At 47.0% G+C, this 24664-nt stretch overlaps 1 protein-coding gene and 1 non-coding gene across 2 annotated transcripts in view; one reads left to right on the plus strand and one right to left on the minus strand.

Moving 5' to 3' along the window:
- Nucleotides 1-24664, minus strand: part of LOC126529608 (putative protein kinase C delta type homolog) — a 647502-nt gene that overhangs the window by 622222 nt on the left and 616 nt on the right. The window lies entirely within an intron of this gene.
- On the plus strand, nt 12847-13030 carry LOC126529813 (U2 spliceosomal RNA). Its single transcript, XR_007599317.1, has one exon. It is a non-coding gene; the product is annotated as a U2 spliceosomal RNA (small nuclear RNA).

Genomic DNA, 24664 nt, shown 5'->3' on the forward strand with positions numbered 1-24664 from the left:
TATTTCCGGTAGTACTCGCTTGTACTGGCTCTGACTATTCTCGGCTATTCCTATAGCGCGTCACCAGCCGCCGGCTGGAATAAATACAAACTGGGATACATAGCGCAAGAATGACACTGGGACAAGCAGGAACACAGGACGAGTGCTAACTTTCAACAATTGATTTATTGCAGATGGTGAGCATATATACCCTCACTGAGACGCCACTGCAACAGACACACAGAAGGGAACGAGGAAAAGCACTGATGTGACTACTATGCCCAAAAATTTAAGCTCTTTCTTCGATAAAAGAACAGACGGCGTGCTAACGCAATCGGCACCTGCTCTGGCTATCTCAGCTGCTTCGACAATTCCCCTCGTAATCTTATTCCTGTGGCGATAGACAACAACAGTTTGTTTTAAGAGAGGGAAGCATTGTGCCTTCGCGTCACATTTTCTACAATGGGCAGCCAGATGCCCATCTATTGCGATGCTCTCCACTTTATTAGTATGCTCCGCCAGACGCACGTTTACACATCTGGCCGTCTGGCCCTTGTAGTACTTCCCACACGAAAGTGGAATCTTATACACCATGTTGCGAGTGCATGTAACAACGGTACAGTTCTGCACACTCAAAACTCATAACAAGAAGTATCGTACGTTGTTTCTTGTCGTGCGCTCTCTCTAAGTCACGTGCTCACTGCTGGATGAAGGCCTTAGTAAGCAGGTGGCTCGTCTGGAAGCAGCGAACTATCCGAGACATATCCTTATCTCGGTTGCTGAAGGCCTGCATCGTCGAAGGAAGCTAACTTCACACATGAGCGATGAGCAGAGAGCGGATGACGAAAGAGAGAGGAAAAAAGAAAGAAGAAAGGGACAAAAGAAAGGTGGCTGTAATTGCCTACTTTCATAGGGTTTCCCACAACCTAAAGAAGGTTGAGCAACGTTCTGGTGTAAACGTTGTTTTTACAGCACCTAACAAACTCTTGAGGTTGAGTGTGTTGAGCTGTCCTATGAGAAAACGAAAGCTTGGTTGCGCTACCACGCACAATGTTCCTTTTGTTACATGCACTCGCAACGTGGTGTATAAGATTCCACTGTGGTGTGGGAAGTACTACGTGAGCCAGGCGGCCAGATGTCTAAACGTGCGTCTGGCGGAACATAGTAATAAAGTGGAGAGCATCGCAATAGATGGGCATCTGGCTGCCCATTGTAGAAAATGTGACGCGAAGGCACCATGCCTCCCTCCCTTAAAACAAACTGTTGTTGTCTATCGCCACAGGAATAAGATTACGAGGGAAATTGTCGAAGCAGCTGAGATAGCCAGAGCAGGTGACGATTGCGTTAGCACGCCGTCTATTCTTTATCAAAGAAAGAGCTTGAATTTTTGGGCATAGTAGTTCATGACTGCTTTTCCTCCTTCCCTTCAGTGTGTGTGTTGCAGTGGCGTCTCAGCGACTGTATATATGCTCACCAGCTGCAATAAATCAATTGTTGAAAGTTAGCACTCGTCCTGTGTTCCTGCTTGTCCCTGTGTCATTCTTGCGCTATGTGTCCCAGTATGTATGTATCCCACCAACACGCCCAAACTTCTTCTCTGCTAAACGCTGGAATTAATGCTGACGCACCGCAGACCAGCGACGGCAACGTCTCGGAGGGAGTCGCTAAATCTCTGAGGCTGTTTTTTTCTACCTGAAGGCGCCGCAACCTCGTCACGGCTGCCTTGTTAAGCCACCAATTAAAGAAGAAGAAACGCTTAGGAATTCTCGCACCACAGAATTCAGCCAACACAAAAATCGTGGGTGTGGCTTATACACCGCTAATTTTGTAATATTTTGTAAATTTTGTAATATTTTGTAAATAATTTTGTAAAGAAGACGAAGAAGACGAGTTCTTGATCAGCTGCTAGTCCTGCTTCGCTCTGGTTTTTTCGGTTAAATTTGTGCGTACCGTCGCCCCCGTGGCGGGTACGATATCAAAAGCGATGACGGACGTTCCGCCTCCTCTGCCGCCAAGGTTGGGGGCTGACCTCCAAGCTGCAAGTCGGTCTGCTGCGCTCGACCACCTGAACGCGACTCTGCCAAGGTCTTCGAGCTGCTCAGACGTCGACGACATGGATTCTGACGGCGGATATACCGAGGTCACAAATCGTCGGTTGAAGAGGAAACTTCGTAGGACATCAAGCGTGAGTGAGCTTAACTACAATAAGCCGCCCACACAGCAAGCGTACACAATCGCCTACATCCCCGTCGCTGCTACAGGCAACCTCAATTCCCTCAATAGGCAAACTCTCACTGCCTATCTCGAGAGGCTGACTCCAGGGCAAATCAGAGAGGTCCGAATTAATCCCAGAAGAAACATACTTACTGTTGATGTGACTACACGAACCAGCCTCGACGTCTTGAAATCTGTAACTGATCTAGGAAATATACTTGTCCGCTCATTCATCGTACATGGAGGCAGCACCACCACTGGTGTTATCTACGATGTCGATACAGATATTGATAATGACGATCTCCCAAAGCTAATCTCATCAACCGTCCATATCACAGACATACACCGTCTTGGACGGTCGAGGTGCATAAAACTCATTTTTGAGGGAGAGACCTTACCAACACATGTAAAAGTGGGTTATGTGCGCCATCCTGTCCGTCCATACATTCCTAGGCCCTTACAGTGCCGTAAATGCCAGAAAATCGGGCATGTAAGTGCTGTGTGCGTGAACAAGATGACATGTCCGCGCTGTGGTGGTGATCACGATCAGTTGACGTGTGCTGGCTCTGACTTGAAGTGCCCTAACTGCGATGGGCCACACGAGGCAACGTCGAAGGACTGTCCAAAATTAAAGACTGAAATGTCCGTGCTAAGGAAAATGGTACGAGATCGATCTACACACAGAGAAGCTGCTACCAAGGTCCACCGCCACCAGAGGCGCTCACGTAATCGCAGAAGCAGATCAGCATCGACAACAGGACAACCTGTACTCCAGGAAAAGTCGTCGAGCGCTCATGCTAGTCCTGAAACGTCACAGGCACCTTTAACCACGTCTACTCTTCTAAACACCAAGGACACTACAATATGGCCTTCCCTGCCATCTCGGAGTACAGAAGTGCAGCCGAAACGCCAGCGTGACCATGAACCTTCATCGTCGGATAGGCAAATCAAGGCACTGCTTGCACAGTTGATTCGTTCCTTGCGATTGCTGCTCATCGGAGTTAAGACGCCCGTTGCCAAGGCTGCGGTGCAAATTCTCGACGCACTAGAACCAGTGCTTGCTGCTGTATAAAGGCTAGTAAACGCCATGGCATCATCAACTTCAAGGTTGTCACTACAGGAAAGGATAAGTGGTTCCGTAATATTCCAGTGGAACGCACGAGGTCTACGGGGTTGCCTGGGAGATTTTAAACAGAGAGTGCTCAAGCATCGGTTTCCAGTTATCGTAATATGCGAGCCGAATATGACATCGCCATTTAGACTCTCTGGCTATGAACAATTCGCGTCTGGGACAAATGGAAATACTAGCAAAGTTTTACTATGTGTGCGATGTGACCTCACGTATTCGCTAAACCAAGTTCAGGTGCATAACAGCAACGAGTACGTCTCTATAACACTGAAGCTAAAGCGCCGGATAATCTCGATCATCGGTGGCTATATTTCTCCCAGGGGAAGATTTGACTCTGGACACCTGAAACTTGTTCTTGACTCTTGCCAAGGACCTCATATTACTGTGGGCGATTTCAACGCGCACCACCATCTTCGGGGTAGTAGCATCACAAACCTTCGAGGAAGACAACTTCTTAACTTCACAAGCAGCAATGATCTTGAGATCCTGAACGATGGCTCACCAACATTCCTTCGTGGCACGACGTACAGCAGCTGTCTCGATTTAGCTATCGCTTCACGATGCCTTTCGTCTTCTGCTGCCTGGTGCACAGATGCTGAAACGTATGGCAGTGATCACCTACCTACTTATGTACAACTGAGGTGGTTTACAAGACTTCCAAGTTCTCATACGCGACGCACTGACTGGGATGCGTTTCAGTACAAGCTAGAAGAATCTTGCAACTGTGTAATTTCACCGAAAGAGATTGAAGAGCGCATTAGAGCAGCAATGCACGCAACAACACGCATCATCGAAACTTCAAATTCAAGAACATCCGTTGACGTTATATATGAAGAGCTGCGGGCCGTCCGACGTCGCGCCGAGAGGAAATACAGGCGAACTAAATTGATATCAGACTTGAGGACGTCACGCCGTGTGCAAAAGAAAATTCAAAGATACTTAGACAAGCTCGACAGACAACGTTGGAGGTCATTTTGCACCAGCCTGAACCCAAGAAAACCGTTGTCCACAATATGGCATGTTGTACGAGCACCACCATCTCCTCCACAACAGCTACGTCCCTTCCGAGCTTTGGCTATCATCCAGACGCGCAGTGAGAAGGAAATCGCGGAAGATTTCTGCATACAGCTCTCTGGATCTACAACATCGGTAGCTTCAGTGCTCAGGTGTGCTCCTCCAACAATGGACGATCGCCTCGACCTCCCGTTCACGCTGCAAGAGCTATCTGCAGCGATTTCATCCTCAAGACACTCAAGAGCGCCTGGTCCTGATGGCATTACCTATTCTACCTTGCGCCATCTAGGCCCTCGAGCGACTGAAGAGCTCCTGGCTTTATACAATCTCTCGTGGTCCTCGGGAACTGTGCCTGCACATTGGAAGACAAGCAAAATTGTGGCATTATTGAAACCAGGCAAGACACCCCATGCTATGCTTTCCTACAGACCTGTGGCGCTTGCCAGTTGCATAGGTAAAACCATGGAACGCATGGTTTTGACGCGCCTGGAGAGGTTTTTGGAGAAACGTAACATATATCCAGACGCAATGACAGGTTTCCGAAAGGGTAGGTCGTCCATCGACAGTGTCATTGACCTAGTAACAACTGTTGAACATCAGAAACGTCGCCGTCGATTAACGGCTGCTGTCTTTCTAGATATCAAGGGTGCTTTTGACAACGTTCTCCATGATGCAATTTTAAATGGCCTAGAAGAATGTGGTGTCGGGGGACGTATGCATCAATGGATAGCCAGCTATCTTCAAGAGCGAACGATATTCATGACAACTCCAGACGGGGAAACAAAGAACCACCCCGTCTATCGTGGAGTGCCTCAAGGAGGTGTATTGAGCCCAACTTTATTTAATATCGTTCTCATCGGACTGGTCAAAGAACACGCAGGCGCAGTCTCGGTCTCTGTGTATGCAGACGACATCTGTATATGGACCACGAGCTTAACGCGCTTACAAGTGCAAACGAAGCTGCAGCGCGCGGTGTCAATAACGTCCACATACCTAAACAGTCGCGGACTGCAGCTCTCACCGGAAAAAAGTGCAACCATGGCATTTACACGAAAGTCAATGGCCTGCTACCCCGTTATGATTGATGGGAAGATTATACCTTCAGTAACCCACTACAAGTTTCTCGGAGTCATCATCGACCGTGACTTATCCTGGTCGAAGCACCTCTCATGATTAAGAAAAAAGCTAGACAGCTTTACTCAGATCATTCGACATATGTCTGGAAAATCATGGGGGCCATCCAAGTCATCTCTTCTGCAGCTCTACCAGGCACTTTTTGTTGGCTACTTCCGCTACAGTGCGCCTGTACTTTCTCGGGTTAGTACAACTGCTGTACGCACACTTGAAAGTGCTCAGGCTCGCGCGCTGAGAATTTGCCTAGGACTACCACGATGTGCGTCTACTTGGGGCACTATTGCAGAGGCACTTGCGTGCCCAGCTCGAGTTTATCTGCAACATGAGCCATTGCGAGTGCATCTAAGGCTACTGACTAGACACAGGAACCATCCACTCACGAACGTCACAAGCGTACGGCCTGTGTCCGCCTACTCAGAAGCCGTGTTGTCGCCGAAAGACTTATTGCCGTCGGACTTCGAACCGTATGACATACCCGAAGTTCCACTCTGGACGATGGCAAAGCCAACGGTCAGGCTCTCAATCCCTGGAATAACGAAGAAGTCGAAGATGCCGCTTGCTGGCCTCAAGCATTTCGCGCTATCATACATTGCTTACATGTATGGATATTACGAACATATTTTTACAGATGGTTCTGTGACACAGACCTCTTCCGCGGCGGCCTACACGGTGCCAGGAATGGGGATCGCACAACGTTTCAAGATAGGACACAGGACGTCGTCTACAGCAGCTGAGTTGACCGGAGTTCGAGAAGCAGTACGCTGCATACTGCAACAAAGTCTCGAGAAGTGGACAGTGTTCTGCGACTCAAAACCAGCACTGCAACTCATCAGCAATTATATGAGTGACAGAACCGCATATAGTCCCCTGGTTTGTGACATCATGTATCTGCTTGCTGAGGCGTCTCATTCCGGACATACCATCGTGCTGCAGTGGATTCCTGGCCATTGTGGAATAGCTGGAAACGAACAGGCTGACGCAGAAGCAAAACAGGCGCACACTGACGGAACCATTATAAAAATTCATTTTTCCCGGTATGACATTAACGCCTTGCTCCATACCTCCCTTAAAACTTCTACGGCGCAACATTGGGACAACCCCGAACATCGACAAGAGCGCCTCCATAGACTTGACGCTGGATTACAATTCCGGCATCCACTTCGGTTGCGGAGAAGCCAGGAAACGCTCATTCATCGATTACGGCTGGGTGTGGCATACACCAACCGATACCTTCACAAGATTGGACAAACACGGGACCCTGAATGTAGCATCTGTCACACTCTCGAGACAATAGCTCACGTACTTTGCGTGTGCCCTCAATATGCGGCCGAACGAAGAAAACTCAAATCTACAGTTGACAGCTTGGACTCCCGCCCCTTTTCAGAAGAAAAGCTTTTGGGCGCGTGGAGGAGTGTTGACTGTGCCCAACGTGCCATAAAAGCACTTTCGAACTTTTTAAGTGAGACTGGTTTAGATGATCGCCTATAGAAGCTGTGAGACGTGTAGTCAGTGCGAAATGTGTTTGCGCAAAAACTTTTTGTGGCAAGATTGCTTTTTGTATGGACAAGATTGCTCTTAGTGTATTGCGTCTCCAGTGCGCATCCGCATATTGGACAACGTGTATATAGTATCTCATTGTACCATATTATAATCATCCGCCACCTACCTTTCCCTGTATTTCCCACTTCCCCATTCCCCAGTGAGGAGTAGCAGGCTAGAGACACGCTCTCCAGGCCGACCTCTCCTCCTTTCTCTCCATTAAAATCTACTCCTCCTCCTCCTTGTAATATATTCTTGCGGGGATTATTTTACAAAGTTCTGGATGCGACTTTCACACGAGTGCGGCCATTGCACGAGTACATACGGTGTCATGTGAATATTAGGCCATTTAAGCTATCTAATTGGCGCGGCATTATGAAACATCGTTCCAGGGCACAATTGAACACGGACGAGAAGACTTGCGTTGCGGAAATTCAGCAATCAGAAAAACCTGGAAATTTTTCAAGCCTTTTGTGTCTCTAGTGAAAACGAATACTGCGTCAGTGCTCTTTCTGCTGCGCTCGGGAAAAAAGAACTTGATTATCTCAGAGGAAACGTGTGTGTCGATTCAGCTAGGTAGGGCGGGAGATAAGCAAGATTGTACTTGAGTAATGGGAAAAAAGGTTTTATCGCCTTTTTTTTTTCACGTTTTCACTTTTATTTTTGTTCTTTTGACTTTTTCTTTTGGTTTCGACTCCTCTGATGATTGTCGCCTGTACCAAAGAAAAAAATTTTTTGGTGGTCCGGTGCACTAACAGCCCCCCCCCCCCCCCCTCTCTCCCACTTCCCCCTGTGTACATAAAGCCCTGTTTTCCGTTTTCCGTAATAAAATTTAGTTGAAGTCCGGCGTTCATGTAGTCCTTCTCTTCTCGTCCGTGTTCAATTGTGCGCTGGAACGATGTTTCATAATGCCAATCAGCCCAAACTAGCCCAGCTGTCCATACTTAGCTAATTGGTGCGAATCGTTTGCGGAATTATTCTCTGGTATTGTGAATGTGTAACAGCATTTTTCATCTTCATCGTCTTTTGATAAGCATGTACAGTACTCCTTAAGCTTTGGTCATTCATTAAAAGCAAGTGTCAGTGGTGTTTCGTTTGGGTCGGCCTACATTCCGCATCTCTATGTTTATTATAAACTTTTACGTTTATTTTCGAGCCTCTTTTGCTGCCATGAGTTCTAATAGGGTTGAAGCGTTTCGAGGAAGTTTCGCTGCGACTTTCTTTAGCCTCCATTGTACCCAGAGTGGTCATTTATAATAATAATAATAATAATAATACGAAGAAGAAGAAGACTGAGAATAAGAATATCAAGAAGTAAGAAAATAATGACTAGATTTCGGTTTAGAAACTACTCACCGAGAAAGGGAGGCTAAAGGCAGTACACCACCACAGTAAGGCCTAAATATACATAAATAAATATTTTAAAGAATATGCATGCAGCGCTGTAGGTACTCGCATCACTTCGGTGCGATACCCGAGCTCGTGTTGTTGGTACCAAATGACTGATTGTACAGAGCCTCATTCGATTCCGTGGACGAGCTTCAATACATTGTCCTTTTATATGGCGGAGACGCTTCGTAATCTCCAAAACTAGAGCTCCGAAGACGGATTCTGCCCGCTGCTGTGACCATGCCTGTTGAAACTACCCAGCAAGATGTACCATAGCTTGTCGTTTCTGGTGTGTGGCGGCAGCGTGGTACTGCCATGTTTAGCGGTACCGATGACCATGACTAGGGGGATTGGTTTTCATTTCACCTTACGAGTGGGTGAGCCGCCCAACAAGTAAGATGACGCTACGAAGTTGCACAACGTGCTATTTCACTTTACCAGCGTCGCGAACTTATGGTTCCGAAACCACGAGCACGATTTTACCACATGGAGTGCATTGAAGACAAGCGTCGCCAGTGCAACAGATGGTTACAAGGTATTCTTCAGTTCACGGGGAAGCGTCTCAGTGGCCTTAAGGAACTTGTGTTAACCAGATCTTACTAGCGTTCATATGTTTATTGTCTCACCAGAAGTCTACAGCGACTCCATGGTAGATAACAACAAAGGAAAAACCGCAGGATCGCCACGAGTCGTAGTGAATCGGGAAGTAATTACGAGTACGTAAATGCTTAACGTTATCTTGTGTGCTCAACGCGTGAGACTTTTGCGAATGCAGGATACACTAAACGACGATGATCACGCCTAAAGAGCTCCACGCTCTTAACGTTTGGCCGCACGGCGTAATTGCTTTCGTCCAAGAGATAACTGGAGTTCTGCATCTCTCGGGTTTATACGTGTCTGTTTAACTGTCTAGCCGTGTACTCGTAATTGCCTGAGCACCATATATAGCATACTTACTATTTTCCATTCCGTTAAAGAGGTTTAGCTGCCTATTTTTTCACTGCGCACTTTGGGAGCAGTAGCAGACAGTGTTTTTAAGTGCCAGAACTGTGCATAATCATGTCAGGCCCTGTAATTTGCATGACGCTCTGCAATGAGAAGGGCGTAGGTAAAAGGAGTCTTCGCTGAACCAAGGAACACAAGTAAAAACACGAATTGTCTGCAATAGTTTAGAACAGAAATCCATATAATCGCTTACAAGTGATGGGCAGCGTTTCCCAGCCTGTTTTACTTGTAGTTATTCTCTGGAATTAACACAGACACTGATAAAGATATTAAAAAAGACAGGAAGGAGAACAGTGGGGTGAAAAGCAAAGGTAACTTACGTTCAGTACTTATTGAGATTGCGAGCGAAACTCGTATTGACAAAAATATTTTTAAATCTGCTCCTAAAAGTACACCCAGACAATTGTAGTGTTCAACATATTCGATAAGGCAACGGACCCTCCCCCCCCCCCCCCCATATTTGCAAAAAGAACTTACTTAAGGAAAAGCTTCGTCAATTCGACCACAGATGCTTCTGGACCTCCGTTGTTATAAGGACTGTATACCAAAAGGAGTACGTTTACCTAGGTCAACTAAGCACAGGCAGCCCTGGTCATGTGACGGAAATTCATAGAAGAATGAAAATGGGTTGGATCGCATACGGTAGACATTATCAGCTCCTGACTGGAAGATTATCATTATCATTGAAAAGGAAGGTGTACAATCAGTGCATCTTACCGATGCTGACATATGTGGCAAAGACTTCGAGATTGACAAAGAGGATTGTGACCAAGTTCAGGACCGCGCAAAGAGCGATTGAACGAAGAATGCTAGGCTTAACGTTAAGAGACAGAAAGAGAGCGGTTTGGATCAGAGAGCAAACGAGTATAACCGATATTCTAATGGACATTAAGATAAATAATGGAGCTGCGCAGGTCATGCAATGCGAAGGTCTGATAACCGGTTGACAATTAGGATTACAGAATGGGTACCAAGAGAAGGGAAGCGCAGTCGAGCACGGCAGAAGACTAGGTGGAGCGATCAAATTATGAAATTCGCGGGCGCTATAGATTGAATCGGTTTGTGCAGGACAGCGGCAATTGGAAATCGCAGGGAGAGGCCTTCGTCCTGCAGTGGATATAAATTATTATTATTATTATTATTATTATTAGAGTGCGAGAGTAAGCGCATTTTTAGAAAATCTATATGAAGAAAAAATGTCGCAGTTTTGCCGGAAATGGGAAGCATCGATTGCGATAGCACATCATTGCAAAGCTGTACGAAGTAAGTATAGTAGTTTCATCGGTGCTATAAATGTGTGAACATAGACATACGAACTAAATTAACAAGCATGGTGTCACGCGCGCCCAAGCAACCATGAACATATATCACTCGATGACCAAGGAAACTCGCTATCGAACCACTCGAGTAAGGCCGCGCGGCAGCAGCATCGAGCGAATTTGCCTTCGTGCTGCGTCTCGCATCAACGCGAACTAAGCCGCGAAAACACAGCGCACGGTGGACTGTGTTCCTGGCTCAGATCGCTTTTAAAACACAGCGGCCCGGCGGGGCACGTGCGTAGTAAAACTAGAGTAAAACGCGCCCCCTCTCTCCCCCAGGAAGGTAGGGAGAGAGGAGCACACTAAGAATGTAATGTACTTAGCGTACATTAATAAAAGAAGAGGGCCTACTACGGAACTTTGTGGTACACCTAGAGTTTCGGGTAGTAGGTTTGCTGTTGTGGCTGCTGTGTTACTAACATAGACGTACTGTGAGCGCTTAGTAAGGTAATATTTTATCCATGCTATGACGGGAGGATGCAAGTTCAAGTGATAAACATTTGGAATTAAACATTTATGGGCTATCCTATTAAACGCTTTTGCAAAATCAAGAATAACGTCCGTCTGGATGCTAACATCAAGGTGAGTGAATGACACGCAAGAAGATGGCTAATTGTGTTTCACAAGAGAATGCCTTTGAAAATCGGTGCTGTGATGAATAGAAAAAGTCGTTGCAGCCTAAAAAGTCCGTTATGTTCGAGAGTGAGACAGGTGCCATAACTTTACTAGCGACACTAATTATGAAAATGGGGCGGTAGTCTTTTTCGCGCTGCCACCGAAAACGCGAGGAGCGTCGGCTTCATTACATTGGCCCCGGGTATGAAACGGAGAAATCCTGTTGGCTCAGGGAGCAGCAAGATTACAAGGTTGTAATATGGCTTGAAGCAGCTAAGATGAACGGTCCCCAGACCCCGACAACGAATGTCCGGTGATGGTGTAATCTCAACGGTACAGTTCACAGGTGAAGTAGCGTCGATGATACGGTACGGACCGTGGTACCATGCAAGTAGTTTAGAAGACACGCCAGGGGTGTCAGGCAGTACAGAAGCCAAAAAAGGGAACCGGCAGGGATAGTGGGCTTGGCCTGATTACTGTCACGTCGTGCCTTCTGATGCCCGTGATCCCCGCAGACCAGCGAACCAGCCAGCTGGTGGCAACCTTCAGCGCATCAGGCGACTTCTGAAATTGTAGCGTACTGAGAGGCGTCAGGTCGGTAGGGCAGGGTAGTATCCAGTGCACACAAAATCCCACGTCCATGCAAGAGAAAAAATTCAGTGTCATTCTACTCTGTGAAGGTGGATGAGCAGCGAAGCTGTCTATGTGGGCCCCTTCATGGCGAACTGTCCATTGCCTTGCGTCAAACGCCGTATGCCCACACAGTGAGGCGAAGCAAGATTAGTCGCTCCTCCACGGTGTTGAGCCTCGGAAGATGATGAGGCACCGGGCGGTTTATATGCCCATGTATTGTTGCAAAACGTGGCACGAGACCTTTTACTAACGAAGCGCGGCACGTGGGGAAGACAGGCCGCTGCCGCTCACCGTACTCCAAAGGTACAGACTGGCATGGTGTCAAGCATGCCAGTCATGCCAGCGTTGGTCGAGTTCCCACAGTGCAGTAATGGTTGCGAGGCCACTCTAAAACCACAAGCGGTCACACACAACACAGGCGAGACCAAATATTTGGTTCCCCAGAAACTCCCTCATTTGGCTATATTGATATAAACATTTGATTATATTAATTAATAATAAATAATATAATAACGAATAATAAATTGTTAATATATAATCAGACATTTGCTAGTGTACTAATTTTCCACGCTCCGTGAATATTCCTTTCGTTGTACTGAAGTTTTTTTCCCCCGATTCCATACGAATATGTTGCCATATTTCCCCCCTTACACAATGCCTTCTTGAAGGCCTGTAAGGTACATGTAAATAAATAAATAAATAAACAAATAAATAAATATACATTCACGTAGACGACGGGACCGCCGCTTTGAGTTGCCGGAGGAAACTAGACACGCGTGACGTTTCGACGGGACCGCCACCATGGGAGAGCGGAAGGAAACGAAAGGAGATAAGCAAGCGCTTGGAACGCCGACAAAGAGAGGGCGGAGTGAACGTAGACGTGGCCGACGTGAGTCAAAGTGTGGTATGTGTTCTCAGCTGCTTAATATCTCATACGGCTAGTAATTGGACCCTAGACATTATAGTTATTTTCGCAAGTTGGCGGCGTGCTTGAAGCCTGCTTCATTTCCGCCGCGGGTCGGAGCGGTATTGCACTATCTTCGCGATCGGCCCACGGGCTTTGGTCTACGGACATCGACCCGCTGTAGAATAGCCGTATACAGCTTCGCTGTACGAAGGCAAACAATCGGTGGTCGCTTTCGGCGAGAGGTGTTATATGGGAACGTAACGAACGGGAGTGCGGTGTTCCAATTGCTGCGGTCAGACGAGACGTACAGTTAACCACAAAAGTCTTCGCACCAGGGGACATCAGAAGAAGTTCCGAGCAGCGTGTAACAGTAATCAGTAAAACCAAACATTATAATGTTGTTAACATGTATTGGTAGAGGCCGCAAATGCAAAACTATAGGCTGTGTCGTGAGCTTCGCAGACATACAGCTTTTTCTCAGATTTCATGTTCCTGAAAATTTTGTGGTTGACTGTACATCCTCACCATGTCACCGAGTGTTCAGTTGGAACGCTCCGTGTGACCGTTCGTTCGCAGGCGGTCGATTTCCGGCGAATGATGTTGCACTCGTGAAGGAGAGATTATATTGCTTCTCATAAGAAGACACGACCCCTATCGCGAAGTAGTTCTCGAGGAGCAAGCACCGTGGCGAAGACGAAGTTACGAAGAATGAACATCGCCACGTCGCGCCTGGTCGCTGCGGCAAGGGTCGCGGTACTGGCGTAGTGCGCCAGGTGATCGACGCCAACAATAATCTAGCGGTTTCCACATCCGCTGTATGGAAGCGGGCCATAGAGGTCGATGCCTACGCACTCGAACGATCGAGCAGGTTGCCGTAGCGGCTGTAGTGGGCCAGTAGGGCGCAGTGGGGGAGAGAGAGAGAGTGAAGAGGAAAGGCAGGGAGGTTAACCAGATATGAGTCTCCGGTTTGCTACCCTACACTGGGGATGGGGGATAGGGGTTGGAAAGATGATAGAGAGGAAAACGAAAAAAAATTTAAAAAAAAAGAAATTAGAAAAATTAGAACGTAATGCTGCACAAGCCGATACATTCCACGCCAGTAATGTCGTTGACGCAGCCTTGCGAAGGTTTTTAGGACGCCGGCGTGAGCGCTTCGAGGTTCAGCATGGAAGTACGCGCACACGTCGGAGTGCGTGTGACGAGGGATGGCCAAAAGCCATTTCCGACTGTCAGGCATATAGTTGCGGCGGTAGATGGTGTTGTCTCGCACGGCGAAGTGGGCTGCTTGACGGCGTAGCGTCCGCGTTGAAGGAACGACCGACGTTGAAGGAACGACCGACGTTGAAGGAACGACCGCGGTAGCGGAGCAGCAAGGCAAGCGATTGGTCATTGCGTTGCTAGGAGGGCATACCAATGACAATCAGTAGTAATAGCGCTGAACTCGTAGAGAAAGAAGCTACATCGGCTGTCACCGGCGAGCGGGAGAGCACTCAGCGTAGAAATGATTTCGACCGAAGCGGTATACGACACGAATGTCATGTTCCTAAGGCGATGCGGCAGAGGCGGCCCGACAGGTCTTTCAAAGAAGAGAGCTAACAAAGGGTGTGATGTCAGTGATAATACTGAAAAGACGGCCGTAGGCGTAAGGTCGAAGCTTTCCCAATGCCCAAATGATGGTTAAGCATTCCTTCCCTGTGATGGAGTAATTGAACCGAGCTTTCTAAAGGGTACGGCTTGCATAAGCCACAATGTATTCTTCACTCGTGGCTTTCCGTTGGGCCAAGACTGCATCAAGGTACACAACTCTTGTCGCTGTGAATCTGTGTCAGCGCAGTTGGTCATAATAGCGAAGAATCGGTGGTGAAGTCACCAATCCGCGTAACTGCTGTTGAGCACGAGGAAAGGTCTTTGTTTGGGGTAAGGAGGTTCGTCTAGGGTGTTGTGACAAAGGCGAAGTTGCGTACGGAGTGACGAATGTAGGTACAGAGGCCTATTTAATTTTGCAGGGCCTTGATAAACGTGTGCTTTGAAGCTCAGTGACTGAGCGATGTTTGCCGGAATATCGGGAAGGATCCCATCTTTCGAGACAAAGTGAGCCACGATAGTTCATTTTGGAGCAGCGAAACTACACTTGTTCAGGTTGAGCTGTAGGCCAGCTGAAGTGAGACTTTAGGAGGTCATGCAGGCAGATGAGACGTGTGGGGAAAACCTTCGAGAAAAAGACCTATGTCATCCAGGTAACATAAACAAGTCTTCCACTTGTGGCCGCCACGGACGATACCAATTGTCCGCTTGAACGCAGCGGGCGCATTGAGGAGTCCGAAGGGCATATGCTACACCCTACAGATAATCCACAGCGTCATCGATCCGAGGCAGTTGGTAAGCGCCTTCTCTTGTAATCCTGTTTAGGCGGCGATGATCGATACAAAATCATATGGAGCCACATTTTTTGCACTAGAACGACAGGTGAGTATCAAGGACTTTGAGAAGACTGAGTGACGCTACGCTCCAGCATGTTCTTCACTTGTTCCGTGATAAATCGGCGTTCTTCCACAGAAACGCGATACACTCGCTCTCGCCAGGGGGAATGTGAACCAGTGCCGATGATGTGAAAGCCACTTGTCTTGCGACCCAAGGAAAATTGGTTAAAACCAAACGAAGAAATGAACCGGTTAAAAAGAGTAAGAAGTTGGGTGTGACGAGATGGCGAAAGGACTGTGGCGATGGCGCACTTGAAAGGCAATGAAAACGCTGTTGATGAGACAGAAGTTATGGCGTCAAGCCGTAAACGGGTCGCCCCATCGTGAACGTCAAGATTTTCAATACAGGTGACGGCTTGCACAAATCCTAAGGTCTCCCAACGCAGCATGACCACTGGGTGGCAGTGCGGATCACACATGGGTATCAAAGTGGATTCAGATTTAACAGTCAGAACGACAAATCGCAGAAATAAGTCCTTGCGGTGAGCAAGCATTTCAGGTGGCGTTAACGCCCCAGTAGAATCTGGCATGGAAGCAAACGACAAGCATGGGCGCCTCCAGAGGTAAATCAGTATAAGCACCAACGAAGATTGCTAACGCCGAGGTCGGCGCCGACCGATGGTGAGTCACTAACAGCGCGAGAACAATCGATGACTGCACTACAACGTGACAGGAAGTCCAACCCGAGGAACCCGATGAGGTCACGAAAACAGGATGGCGACACGAAATCTCGATGATGTACAAAACGTCTTGAATGACTACACGGGCAGTGCATACAGCTGTAGGATGAATGTGCCATGCACTAGCAGTGCAGAGTGCCGCGCCAGAGAGAGAGGTAGTGACTTTTTTTTTTAGCTTATGGCATAGATTTTTGTGGATGACGAAACGGCCGCACCGGTATCGACAAGTGCTGGTGTGGTTGCTCCCTCAACATGGATGTCACTAAGATTCTGCACTGAAAATTGAGTCCTTAGAAAGTTAGACGAGCTTGCAGTTCTTGGCTCCGGAACTGCGCTTATCGGTTTCCTTGTCAGTAGGTGGTCGACGACGCATAGTGACAGCGACGGTCGATGTGGGCAAGGAGAACGACGACTGTTGCAAAATGCGGTCGAGATCAAGGGGCCTTGGTGGCGAGCCAGCGGCATCTCGTAACTAATCTCGGCGACGTGTTGCGGCGCGTAGTGAAACTGGTCGTACGCGCCATGGTTAGCCGACATGTTACGATGACAGAAGCGCACTACGTGACCAGAAATCTCCCAGCCGAAGCAAATATGCCTGTTGCCTGGTGTGCGCCACGTGCCGGCTTGACGAAGGAGCTGGGGTAACTGCTGTGAAACAAGAGCAAGGGGAACTCGGTGCGTTGGTGGTCGGGCGGAATATGATGGTGGGGTGGCCTGCGATCGCGGCAGCTTAGTTTAGTGGCCAAAGCGTGCCCCGGAAAGGGTAGTCGACAAAGTGAACGGGGACGTCACAGAAGCTAGTGGACGAACAGGGAGAAGTGCGTCAGGTATCTGAGCACGGATGGCTTGTTGCAAGGCGAAGGCATGTGTTGGGCCAGGTCCCTGGCTACGAGGGAGCAGTCAAAGCTGACGGGCCACTTCCTCTCGAAAGAAGTCCTTCAGCTGAAGTACGAGAGCAGAAGGACCGGCATGGCCAGCGGCGACTGCAATGACTGAAACGGAGTCAGCCTGTGGGACGTTTTGGCGGGTGATGTTACTTTGGTTTAAGAGAACGGCGATACTGGTTGGACATTTGGCAAGCAGTTTTTGGAACGCGTCGTCCTCCATGTCTTTCAGAATATGTTTGATCTTTTCATCCACCGTTATGGTTGGATTGAAACTGCTGCACAGGTCCAATACATCCTCATTGTAGGTGGGAAAAGTCTCGCCCGGCTTCTGTGTTCGCTAGCATAGACGCTGTTGGTTGCGTAGCTTGTGGGCAGAAGGGCGGTGAAATCTCTCTTGAATGCAGAGCAACTCGAGATGTCAGATTCGTGATTGTTAAAACGCAGGTTTGCTGCGTCAGCAATGTAAAATATGACGTTATTATGTTTCGTCTGCTCGTACGTCCCACTTATTGTGAGCGCTTATAAGTTCATAGGAGGACAGCCACCCTACGGCGTCATTTTCCGTGGTTTCCGCTGAAGATGGCCAGGTCGCGTTGGCGGAGAACGCCGGCGCAAGCGACAGGGGCAGCCAAGGGTTCCGTCGGTGCATTGGTCGCGTCAGTCATGATATTGGGGGGCAACGCACGAGATTGGAGTTCCAGGGTGACTTCAGGGATTCCAGCAGCCTCTACTGAATTTAATGAGATCGAATTATCCGAGGCATAATCCCTCTAGCAGCAGCCTAGCAGCAGCGAACAGCATGAGCTCTCTCGCAATCACCGCACAGGTCGTCGCGATAGTCTCGAAGCTGGCATCGAAAAGGCGAGGCGGGTCTGCTTCATTACACCTGTAATCAATCTGGTAACCCAATTGCACCATAATTTACAGACCAATATCAATTAGAAGTACTCCCTGCTGATTAGCCGAAGCTTTGATATGCACCAATCTAATAGCATTCCTAGAATATATCTCGTTTTTCGCTTCGTTTCAGCACGGTTCTCGCAGAGGATACTCGCGTGAAATGCCACCTTCATATTTCGCCCATTGTGTAATTTGAGCCATAGACAAGGAATCGGAGGTTGCATGCGTATTTCTTGATTGCGCCACAGCGGTCCTCAAAGTGTCGCATCAGGTACAACTCCTTAAAATGAGCACACGAAATCATAACCCGAACATCTTAAACTGGATTCAATGCCTCCCGACTAATCGCGCTCAATTTGTGATGCATAATAATTGTTTTTTGTCCCAACGTTTTGTTAAATCTGGTGTTCCCTAGGTCTCTGCTTTACGCTCTTTCCTGGTTCTAATGTATATTAATGGCAGCCTAAACAGCCTGAAACGCTCCAGAAAGTTGTTTGTTCACGACTGCACTACCTTTCGCAAAATAGCGAGTATAAATCATTATTTTTTTGTGGCTCACTCGCATCTGAATATTCCGTCCTACTCGTGTAACAAATGGCCGAAAAGTATGAGTATTTGTCGACGCTCCTCCCCACCCTATTCATTCGAGAACTTTATCAAGAGAGCTAAATTAGAGCGTGTCTCATCATATAAGTATCTCAGACTTCTGACCAGTAACTTACCCTAAACTATATTACCAACAAATGTAACTCCGCACGGAGAAACTTTAACCGAACTTCTACACGTCCTAAACTACTGTTATACCGAACACTAATTTACCCAAAGCTAGACTATCGAGCAGCAATTTGGGGCCCTCCCCAAAGCCCGTTTATTGACGTTTTGTAATTTGTCCATCGCTGATCGGCTCGATTTATTCCCGAGGAGAACATTCCAGCTTCCATTGATTGGCAACTTCGATTGGCAAGAAATTCTGCCGTTGGCCGCAAGACCTGGCAACACGGAAAAAAGAATTCTCGGCCTTGTTAAAAAAAAAAAGATCTTGTGGCACACCATTGCAGCAGCTATTCAATTCATAACCATAATATTTGTTGTCGCGCGTGCACCAAGCCAGCAGACTGGCCCTTGTTTTTTTGTTTTTTTGGCTTCCTATATTCACTGTAGCCAAAGACCATCAATGATTAGGATCACCTCGCCCCTTTGTTGCTGCCACAGAATATAGCAAGTAAGTCGACTGCCATCACGAACCTCTTTTCTAATGAAATGCAATTCACTTTTCTGTTCTTTACTATTGAAATGATAATGTAACCTACCCCCTCTCTTCCGCCTTCTGGTTCTCCAGGGTATTATAATAAAGAAATAAACAATTTCATTACTGCATACATAAATAAATATGAACAGTCACGCCTATATGTAAAATTGGGGCCTAGCGCACACTACCAGGGGCAATCAATAGCTCCAGTTGTCTGTTCTCTGCAGAAACGAGCGATATAATAAAAACCCCTAACGATTCGCCCCACAGGAGTAGCATCAGCTTGAATTCTGTTGTGACCACACTTTGTTATGTCATTATCATATATTCAACAACAGCAACAACAACAACAAAAAAAAACATGGGCAGAAAGCATCTTTATTTCCGGACTGTGTTTTTCCTTCCTGCACTCATGTTTTATATGAACTAAACAGACTGGGCTAACAGACTTGAACTTCAATTAAGGGCAAGATTACCAGATTACAAAGAAGTCGCTGCGCCCGAAATCTACTAAAACATAGGAATATAGCAATCCGACAATAAGAATCTTTATGCATTACACACACTAACCCAAACCACAAGCAGACTATAAAGTTTGATCAGAGAGAGAGATGCAGTTATTATGACAGAAAAACCTAAAGGTCGGCCTGAATCAAAGTTTTGACCTGTTACTGAGCATTGTGGAAGAGAAACAGAACTAACGAGAGAGAAAAAGCGAGAGAGAGAGAGAGAGAGAGAGAGAGAGTAGGCACCCAGAGACTCGTACCGAATGTACTATGCGACAATTTGTCAAAGAGCAAGCGCGCGAGCACGCCAAGACAAGCCTGGAACGTTTCGTACAAACCTTCTAGCGCGACACGCGGTCCCCATGATTGTAGTGTTTTGGTCGCCGAATTAAATTCTCGTAAACGCTCCTCAGGAGAGCACTACAGACGCCACCACTGGCGCTGCTCCGCCACGGCTGCCGGTTCGCCCCCTCGAGCTGCAGGCACGTGAAACTCAATCTGCGCGGTGGGCCTGCAATGCGCAGAAGGGGGAAGCGAGAGATTCGCACAAACATTATGACGCCTTTCGCCGCCGCCTACGACCGAGTTCCGTCCACTGCCTGCCTGAGTGCCACTGCGGCGGTGCGATAAAGTCCAATAAACCCACGGGCCGCCGAAACGAAGGGCACTTAAGCGGCCCCGCGGCATCGTTGCGAGGGACGACTAAGAGAGCGTGGTCCCACCTATATTATGTCGGTGCTCCTTCGGGGCTGGAAAAAAAAGAGCTTGTTTAGGTGTTCACCAGCGGTGAAACCGAGGACTTCGCGGCTGGGGCACATTTCGCTAAATTTGACTAACCACTAAAATGAAGCCGGCGGAGAGCATTTCAAGCCCTTCTAAGTAATTAAGCGTGAAGCGGTGATGAGAGCCTCGCGCCTAAAACTTCCGTGGTGTGAATTTTGACTTTAATAAAGCAAATGCATATTTTGTAGGTTCTTATGAACGAGAAAAAAAATAAACCGGAGGAACAATCTCAAAACGAAGCTTTCGTTGCCGAGGCCACTGCGGTTTTGCGTCACTATCTCGCAGGATATGTCATAAATTGAATTTTAAGCCTTTACGTGTAAAAACCACGATCTTATTACGAGGCACGACTTGGTGTGAGGACTCCAGCTTAATTTTGACCTTCAAGAATGTTTACAAGTGGGATGTGTTTGCATTTCGCCCCTTTTGAAATGCGGCCACCACGGCCAGGATCATACCAGCGACTTTGGAAGAAGAGAAAATTGAGTTCACTCGAGGTGACGGGCCGCCCTAAAAAACGAAGACAAAGGAAGAGCCACACAGCGCGAGCGCTGGTCGCAGGATACGATCGTCCTGTGCTACGCAGGACACGCTCGTCCTACGTAGTTCTTCCTTTTTCCTCTTTTTCGCGCTGGCCGTCCCCGCGACCTCGAGCTCAGCAAAGCAGCGGCATAGCCACTAAGCTGGAACGGTGGTTTCGCAGGATATATCTGTGGATATATGCATAAATATCACTGGAGAAATTGTTACGCCCTTACGGGTGTTTTCTTGTCGCACTGGTGACACTCTTACCGTTAGGGCTTTACAAACATTTATAGAGGACGACAACGAAGCTCTAACTGGACGTGCGATCACAAAAGACGTAGTTGAAAACTATGTAATCATTCGGACAGCTTTGGGCGCACAGGAATACCCGATAAGAGAATTTCACAGGGAGGGATGTGAAACTCTTTTGCGAAGTACAGATTATGATCATTGTTATGTGGCAAATATACACCCCGAAGTGTGCAACCGTTTCTAGAGTGCAGGAAGGTTATATAACGCGCCAGCTTATATAGGCACTGCGCTTTACCTCAAAAGAAGAAGCAGCGCGCGCAGCTCTGTTGTGCGTAGTGAAACAGAGAGTAAGGGCATGTGCACAGAATGTCGCCTCATAGCTATCTCCGATGCACATATTCCTCTTAATAGAATAGCGCGTTACATTCAACAGTTTCTTTAAAAATTTCCATACCTTGCCTGCCCCACCTACTCGGGCCACGTGCAGTCTATGTGCCACTGCGTATGGGCCCCTTTCTGGCCAATTGCCCAGAATGAATAGGTGCGGCTGTTACAGATAGTGTATAGAACCCTTAAATTTACTTGCATATCAGCACTGCGACGTAGTTGTCACTCTCTCTGTGTGCTCCTCTCCACAGTATTCTTCGCCCGTCAAGTATCAAACATCACTGACTTCTCACATTCTGCGCCCAGCTTAACTGGTGGATTCACGAAAAACCTTATTTGTGAACCGCGTATTGCATAAGAATATATATTGCATGAGTGACTTGTGCGGTGCATACGCATTGAATGAGATAACGCACTGCATAAAATTAAGACCGACACAATTGTACACAAGGCCATTCCCGTGTATGTAGCAATTAACCACTTCCCGAGGAGAGCATTCCAGCTTCCATTGATTGGCAACTTCGATTGGCAAGAAATTCTTCCGTTGGCCGCAAGACCTGGCAACACGGAAAAAAGAATTCTCGGCCTTGTTTAAAAAAAAAAAAAGATCTTGTGGCACACCATTTCAGCAGCTATTCAATTCATAACCATAATATTTGTTGTCGCGCGTGCACCAAGCCAGCAGACTGACCCTTGTTTTTTTGTTTTTTTGGCTTCCTATATTCACTGTAGCCAAAGACCATCAATGATTAGGAACCACTTCGCGATAGCTTTTATTCACATAGATTCAAACATATGCTCATTGGATCTGCTCAATTTTTCGTATTTACGAAACCCTCTCTCACAAAGTCTGTATGTTGTTGATAGCTGGCGTTAACTCCAGGGCCTGCATTCACAAAAAGTTCTTAAGCAAAATCTACTCATAAAAGCAGGTGCGAGCCAATCCTGCTGCTACGTGAAGTTAACCAAGGGGCCCGATTTTTTTTCGTAAGAAGCGAACAAACAAAGACACCAGGGACATCACAAGGGTAATTACTTATAGTTGCTTATTGAATTATAGAAGTGATGAAATAATGTAATTGAAAGTGTATAAAATATCAACTTGCCGCAGGTGGGGAACGATCCCACGTCTTCGCATTACGCGTGTGATGCTCTACCAACTGAGCTATCGCAGCGCCGTTTTTTCGTCCACTTTCTTGGCGGCGAAAGGATGCTCCACAGCCACCGCCGAGTTTCTGTGAGTCGTGGCTCGGGCTCACACTCCCTGCGTTAGGTCTTATAGTAGTAACACATAAATACCCCCGAAAGGAGATAGGAAAGCGGTGGCGCGGTAGCTCAATCGGCAGAGCATCGTACGCCTAATGTGAAAACCTGGGATCGTTCCCCACCTGCGGCAAGCTTCTTTTTTTCATCCGCTTTCAATTACATTAATTTATGATTTCTTTATTTCAATTAGCAAGCACAAGTAGTTTGCCCTGTGCTGTCGTCGGTGTCTTTGTTTATTGGCTTGTTATGATGATCCTGGTACTAGACACATAAATAACGAAGGCAGCCGACCAATGGTGAAGAGCACTTGTGAGCAAAAAGATATGTGAATTCGACCCCCAGATTCGTAAATTTGGAGTTTTAAGTTCGCAAACTGTTTTCACACATCAGTTACACTATTTGCATATCCCCTAACTGCAACAGCAGAATGCAACAAGTGGTAAATAATATTCATAAACGCGGCACAGAGAATCATTCGCAGTTTCCTTCACTGAGCGCGAAATTCACCAATTTCAGAAAAATCTAAAGGCCTGCGGCCACCAATGGTCCCTATAATGGATCTAATCAAATTTGCTGGAACTGTGTTTTGTTTCATTGCTTTTTTTTTTTTCTCTCCAGCTTCTCTCCCGGCCAGATATAGCTCGTGAGACATGGCGATTCCTATAAGAATCGCTGAACAAGGGAGCCTTAAATATTCAATATTTGATTACGCCCGTTTGATACAGCTGAAATGTATTGAACATCCTGCTTAGGTGACGGTGCTTGTTCATTTAACACAGACCTAACACGTAGACCATCTTATAGGAAACTAGGGAGCGAATAACTTTTCTATCGACAGTTTGGCAAACAATACGCTTGCTCCAGAAAGCGATACTTAATGGTTCAGAGGTTATAACTTATGAACGTATTTCCAGGGTATTAGAAGTTCGATTAGCTTAAGGAAGTGGCTCGGAAATAAAGTTTATCTTTTTGCACAGAAATGCGGAAGTTGCCGATAAAGATGCTGATGCGGCATGACGACGATGGTGGCACGACCGCGTCATAACAATGAAAGCGTAACCAAAAGTACGGGCGTTCGGATGCAGTAAATGCAGGTCGCGCAGTCAAAACAAAAAGGACGAACCTATTGGACTATAAGACGCGGTTGTGGCTTCCTTGCCATCACAGGGAAGGCGTCAAAAGGTGAAAACAAATGGATGCTCTGTTGAACATGTATACCGTTTTTTGTGCTTTTTGCGTTCTTTGTGGCTTTGTGTGTATAGCGCGTGTGGTGTTTCAAGACCACGCATATTTTTCTTTTAAGTGGCTGTGGAAGATAGCACAATTATAATAATTGAATCGAATTACTCGAACATGGGCACATTATATGCTCGAAAAATAAAAATACGCGATTCTCAAGTTAACATACATGCAGTACATACGGCAGGTATTGCAACTTAGGAATCACAGTCGATGTGTTCGCACGGTGTATCTACTTGGAAGAAATTCGAAGGCTGGCTTCTCTTTCTAGATAGTGATTCCCAAATTGCGCGACGAAATACATTGGCGTTCCTGTAGCCTTGTGCTTCAATGCATATAACCACCATCCTTTTCTTGATTTCCCGAATAGTAAGTGTGAAAACAGTACATTTTTATAGCCAGTTTAACGGCGTATATTTCGGAAGCGGTGCCATCTTCAGAATTCGTTCCAAGTCGATATGTCTTCTAAGCTCACCGGCTACGAATCTCAAATAGCAGTTTGTGCACATTTTCATTCCTCGTTCAAGTAATGTACGGCCCTTCGAGCAATGAAGTTCATGGATTAGTATAGTGCTATCGTTCTTAAACGTTTTTTTTAAATTCTGTATATTAAAAACAAACTATACGCGTTTT

This window comes from Dermacentor andersoni, chromosome 9 (genome assembly GCF_023375885.2).
Source record: "Dermacentor andersoni chromosome 9, qqDerAnde1_hic_scaffold, whole genome shotgun sequence".
Classification (NCBI taxonomy): Eukaryota; Metazoa; Arthropoda; class Arachnida; order Ixodida; family Ixodidae; genus Dermacentor; species Dermacentor andersoni.